Source organism: Peromyscus eremicus, chromosome 8a (genome assembly GCF_949786415.1).
Source record: "Peromyscus eremicus chromosome 8a, PerEre_H2_v1, whole genome shotgun sequence".
NCBI lineage: Eukaryota > Metazoa > Chordata > Mammalia > Rodentia > Cricetidae > Peromyscus > Peromyscus eremicus.
The window spans coordinates 66,172,214-66,178,213 of NC_081423.1; positions in this window are offsets into that span (position 1 = coordinate 66,172,214).

Genomic DNA, 6,000 nt, shown 5'->3' on the forward strand with positions numbered 1-6,000 from the left:
AAATTTGGGGATGAGAAGGAGCCTCACCTTTACCCAGCTGACACAGACTAATTAGGGTTAGTAAGGAATGTGTCTCACCACACAAGAGTATATTTTGGGCAAATAAAAAAGAACATAAATTCTGTGTATTATGCTTATCCACACAAGAGCAGTACACTGTGGAGATCTGTTTCTCTGTTTATATGAACTTCCTGGGATGATTAAGAATGCTACATCAGGGCTGGAGAGATGGTTAAGAGCACTGGCTGCTCTTCCAGAGGACCAAGATTCAATTCCCAGCAACCACATGGTGTTTCACAACTATCTCAGTGAGAGAGCCTGTATCAAAACACGAGCCAGGAGTGGGGGGGACTGCTCCAGCAGTTAAGAGCACTTACTGCTCTTGCAGAAGACCTGGATTCTCATCCAAGCACCCACATGGTGGCAACTGCCAGTCATTTCGATTCCAGGGTGTGGAATTCTCTGACCTCCTTGGGTACCAGGAGGTACTCATGTAGTGCATATAAAACTTATGTGGGAGCACACAGATGCACATGCATTTTTAAAAATCTTTTTAAATTTTTTTACTTTATGTGCATGGATAGTTTGCATGTATGTCTGTGCACCATGTGTGGCCCTGGTGCCACAGAGAACAGAAGAAGGCTCTGGATCCCATGGAACTGGAGTTATAGATGGTTGTGAGCCACCATGTGGGTGCTGGGAATTGAACCTGAGTCCTCTGGAAGAGCAACAAATACTCTTAACTGTGGAGCCATCTCTCCAGCCCCTGTACATAAATGTTTTAAAAATCTAAAAACATATAAACAGAATCACGGTCGATGGCTCTTGAGAAGTAAGGACACTGGAGGTGGTTATTTGACTTCTATGTGAGTGTGCAATACAAATGCACAGTCACCCACATGTGTGTACCCCACTCCAAATGAAAACAAAAACCAGTTTATGGTCTGCAGAGATGGCTCAGTGGTTAAGAACACTGCCTGTTTTTCCAAAGGACCAGGATTTATTCCCCAGCACCCACAGGGCAAATCACAACTGTCTCTAAATCCAGTTCCAGGAAATCTGAGGTACATACATACACATAAGCAAAACATATATACTAAAAATCAATATTAAAAATAAAGAATTTGTATATCTACAGAATGGTGTGTGTGTGTGTGTGTGTGTGTGTGTGTGTGTGTGTGTGTGTGTGTGTGTGGTGTAAATGTCAAGGCACACCTATGGAGGCTTGAGGACAGCTTTGTGGAGTATTTGTTTCCTTCTACCTTTATGTGAGTTCTGGTCATCAGGCTTTGCTGTAAGTGCCTTTATCCCCGGGCCATCTTTCTGGCCAGCTGTGACATCTTCATACCTGCAAACATTGCGCTTTAACTGTATCCTTCTCCACTTTTCTTTCTTTTATCTCTCCTTCCTCCTCCTCCACTTGCTCCTTTTTTTCTAAAATACCTGCAGTTTAAAAACAGGATCCCCCACTGATTCATATGGACCTTAAAAATACTACATAAAGGCATCATGTCAGACCACTGTGATGCACTTTGCACCTCCATCAACATGAGGATGTTCTGCCATTGAGCACCGTGCTACCAAGGTTAGCTCTTGATCTTCAGTGCATATAACACAAACAGATGACTCTTGGCTAGGTAAAGTAAGCTTCCTTTTTGAGTTGTGTGTGCCTTACACACACACACACACACACACACACACACACACACACACACACACGCTACTTTAAGATGAATAAATGTCATCCGGAGCAGTTTTACTTACCTTTTAAAGATTATGTGTATGTGGAGGTACAGTACGTACGTGTGAGTGTGAGTGCCAAGAAGACCTGAGGTCCCAGATCCCCTGGTGCTGAAGTTACAGGCAGTTGTGACCCACCTAAGGGTGAGGACTGAACTGGGGTCCTCTGGAAGAGCGATGTGCCCTCTACCGCTGAACCATCTCTCCAGTTCGATGTTCACGGAAAAATGGAGTAGAATGTAGAGTTCCCACATACCTTTTGTCCCCACACAAGGGTGTCTGCCGCACAGTGGCACATTTGTTACGACTGATCTGCCTAAATTGGCACAGCATACTACACTGGCATAACGTGATCTTTCAAAGTCCACAGTCTATGTTAGGATTCACTCTAGGTCATGTGGCCTGTGGATTTCAATAAACACTGCCATTGCAGTATACACAGAGCAGTCTCTCGCTGCCCTAAGATCCCTCTGAGCACCACACCAGCAAGGTAGCTTCTTGGTCTTCAGTGGCTGTGGCACACACAGAAAGTATGCTGGTTAAGCAGCTGGCTTCCTTGGTATTGAGAATTCGAAAGTTGCTCCAGCTGTTACAGGGCCTACCTTTTGTTTTGCTTGACAGTTTCAGAGTGAAAGAAAGCATGTGTGCAGAAAGTGACCGGAAGGGCAAGGAAGGGACAGTCCATTCTTGAGTTGATACCTTCTAATGTGCCTGGTGTCTCTTCCATGGACTCCTTCGATACTGATTCAAATCCTTCACTACCTTGGAAGCATTTTCTCCTCCAAGTTCTAAATTAAAACCTCAGTCTCCTTTAATCCAATCATATCTTCTTAAGTCAATGTGCTTTAGCTTTATGAACTTCTTTTTTTCTTTTTTCTTTTTTCTTTTTTTTTTTTTTTCAAGACAAGGTTTCTCTATGTAGCTTTGGAGCCTGTCCTGGAACTTGATCTGAGGCCAGGCTGGCCTCAAACTCACAGAGATCCGCCTGCCTCTGCCTCCCAAGTGCTGGGATTAAAGGCATGCACCACCACCACCCGGCTCAGCTTTATGAACTTCTTTAAAACGTGTACTTCAAGGCTGAGTGATTTTTTCCTGCTTGATAGGTTATAGGAAGAACCACCTTAGTTATAAATGTTTATATTATATATTAATTTTTTTAAATCTTATTTTTATTTTATGTGTATGGGTGTTCGGCTACATGTGTATCTGTGAACCATGCACATGCAATGTCCTTGAGGCCAGAGAGGGCATCAGATCTCCTGCAACTGGAGCTACAGTAAGTTGTGAATGGCCACATCGGTGCTGAGTCCTCTGGAAGAGCAGCCAGTGCTCTTAACTACTGAGCCATCTCTCCAGCCTCCCAAGCAATTGTTTTTAAAATTTAGCAGGAACATCTTACAAATTGCCAAAAGGTCTCCAACTTTACACTTTCATGCTAAGATAGCCCAGAGCCTAGAGAGTTTAGGCTCTCATGACACTCCAAGAAAACAGAGTCTGATTTTTTCTTACAGATGCTTTAGCCCAAACTTGAAGCATATATATATATATATATATATATATATATATATATATATAAATCAAAAGGCTGTAAGAAATGGTTTCATTAAAACTTTTATTTTTTTTATGTGCACATGTAAGTGTGTGTTTGTCTATGCATGCATGTGCCATTGTGTGCAAATGAAAGCCAGAGAACACCATGTAGGAGTTGGTTCTCTCCTTCTACCATATAGGTCCTGAGTACTGAACTGAGGTTGGCAGGCTTGGCAGCAAGAGCTTTTACCTGATGAACCATTTTGCTGGCCCCAAACTGCTTTTCTAGTTAAGAACTATGGTATGCCACCTCCCATTTCCAAGGCCAGCAGCTGCCAGGGAGGCCTTTCTCCCACCCCATCACTGTGTTGCCTCCCTCATACTGATAGCATCTTTTTGATTATCATAGGCAGCCAGGGTGAACTCTTATTTATTTATGTTACATTCCTTTTAACAATTTATTTGTTATTAATTACATTTTTTAAAATTTATTTTACTTCCTGACCACAGCTTTCCCTCCTCTTTCTTCCCATGCCCTCCCCTCACTTCCCCTCTGTTCCCCCTCCCCAATCCACTCCTCCTCCACCTCTGTTCAGAAAGGGGCAGGCCTCTCATGGGTGCCAACAAAGCATGGCATATCAAGTTGAGGTGGGACTAAGCTCCTCTTTTTGTATTAAGGCTGGGCCAGGCAACCCGGCATTAGGTACAGGTTCCCCAAAGCCAGGCAAAGCATTAGGGACAGGCCCTGCAGCCACTGCTGGGAGTCCCACAAGTAGACCAAGCCACACAACCGCCACACGTATGTAGGCTGGTCCCATGCAGGCTCCCTAGCCTTCGGTCCACAGTCTGTGAGCTCCCACAAGCAGACCAGTTGCTTCTGTTGGTTCCCCTGTGATGGTCCTGATCCCCCTAGCTCTTACAATCCTTCCTCCCTCTCCTCAACAGGATTCCCTGGGTTCATTCCAGTGCTTGGCTGTAGATCATTGCATCTGTTTCCATCATTTCCTGGATGAGGGCTCTCCAATGACAATTGGGGTAGTTACCAATCTGATTACAGGAGATAGTCAGTTCAGGCTGCCTAGCCACTATTGTTAGGTGTCTTAGCTGGGGTCATCCTTGTAGATTCATGGGAGGTTCCCTTGCACCTGACCCTGAAATGCCACTCCCCATCAAGTCATCTCTTTCATTGCTCTCCCCATCCATCCACCCCTCAACCCAATCTCTCATGTTCCCAATACATCCTCACTACAGTTTCCTCTCCCTCTAGTCCTCCCAGTACCCCCTACTTCTCCCAGTCCCTCCCCAACATCCCTCTCCCCCAGATCCACTCCTCCTCCTTTTCCCTTCAGAAAAGAGCAGGCCTCTTTTCAGGAGTATCCAATGAACACAGCATAACAAGATACAGTAAGACTAGGCACAAACTTTCATATCAAGGCTGGGCAAGGCAACCCAGTAGGAGGAAAATGGTCCCAAGAGCAGAGATTCCCCCACTCCCATGTTAGGAGTCCCATAAAAACACCAGGCTAACTAACCACAGCATGCATGCATAGCATGTATGCAGAGGCCATAGGGAAGACCCATGCAGGTTCAGTGATTGCCACTGCAGTCTCTGTGAGCCCCTATGAGCTCTGCTTAGTTGATGTCTGTGGGCTGTGTTCTCCTGGTGACCTCAACCCCTTGGGCTCCTATAATTCTTCCTCCACCTCTTCTAAGGTGAGCTCCATGGGGAAGGACCCAATTTGGGCTCTCTCTCTGCCTGATGTTTGGCTGTGATGACGTGTGTGTGTGTGTGTGTGTGTGTGTGTGTGTGTGTGTGTGTGTGTATTTTTTTTTCAAGACAGGGTTTCTCTGTTTAGTCCTTGCTGTCCTGAAACTCACTTTGTAGCTCAGGCTGGCCTTGAACTCAAAGATCTACCTGCCTCTGCTTCCTGAGTACTGGGATTAAAGGCGTGTGACACCATCGCCTAGCTGATGACCTCTGTATTTTAAGGGCAGTTGATTCACAGCCTCTGTGCATCTACTGTGTTAATTCCCTGCCAGGAAACACTACACCCTTTTCAGTTCTCGGGACTAGGATGTGGACATGTTTGGAAAGCTGCTTCTCTCAGTGATTCATTCTCTGCAGATGAAAGCTCTTCTGCTGTAGATTCTAGGGACAAAGCCTGAGCCCTGGCACCCTCAATGAGCTGAGCTCAGTCACCCGTCCTTAACACAACAATTACAGAGATAAGTAATGGTGACAAGCAGAGAAATTTGCTCAATGTGGCCACACTGGGAAAGGGAACAAATAAAGAGGCCCAGTGACCCACAAATCCTTTTTCTAGGTATTGACATGAAGCTTAGGTTTAAACAGAGGCAAAAGGTATGCATAGTTAAGCAGTCCTGGTCCAGGTGTGGTCCTGCTAGTAAACTGACCAATCATTGTCCAGGCTCCACTAGGTCCGGCCAGATGCTCTGACAAGTTGTCAGAACTGAGTGAAATCTCTTCCAGAGAGTCACATTCCTCCTCCGGCTGCCACCAGCCTTTCCCTTTTTTCTAGTGTGAGATCCCAGGCAATTTCAGAGTCCTCAGGGTCCACTGCCTCAGTGGTCTGACAACCCAAGGGACAGGCATTTTCTAGAATGTTTTGCTCCTGTCAGGATGATTACAATCTGAGGGGAAGAGCAGAAAGAACATTCCGAGCTACTTGCATTTTCTTGTACCCTCAAGAGCAAATCAAGGATCAGATG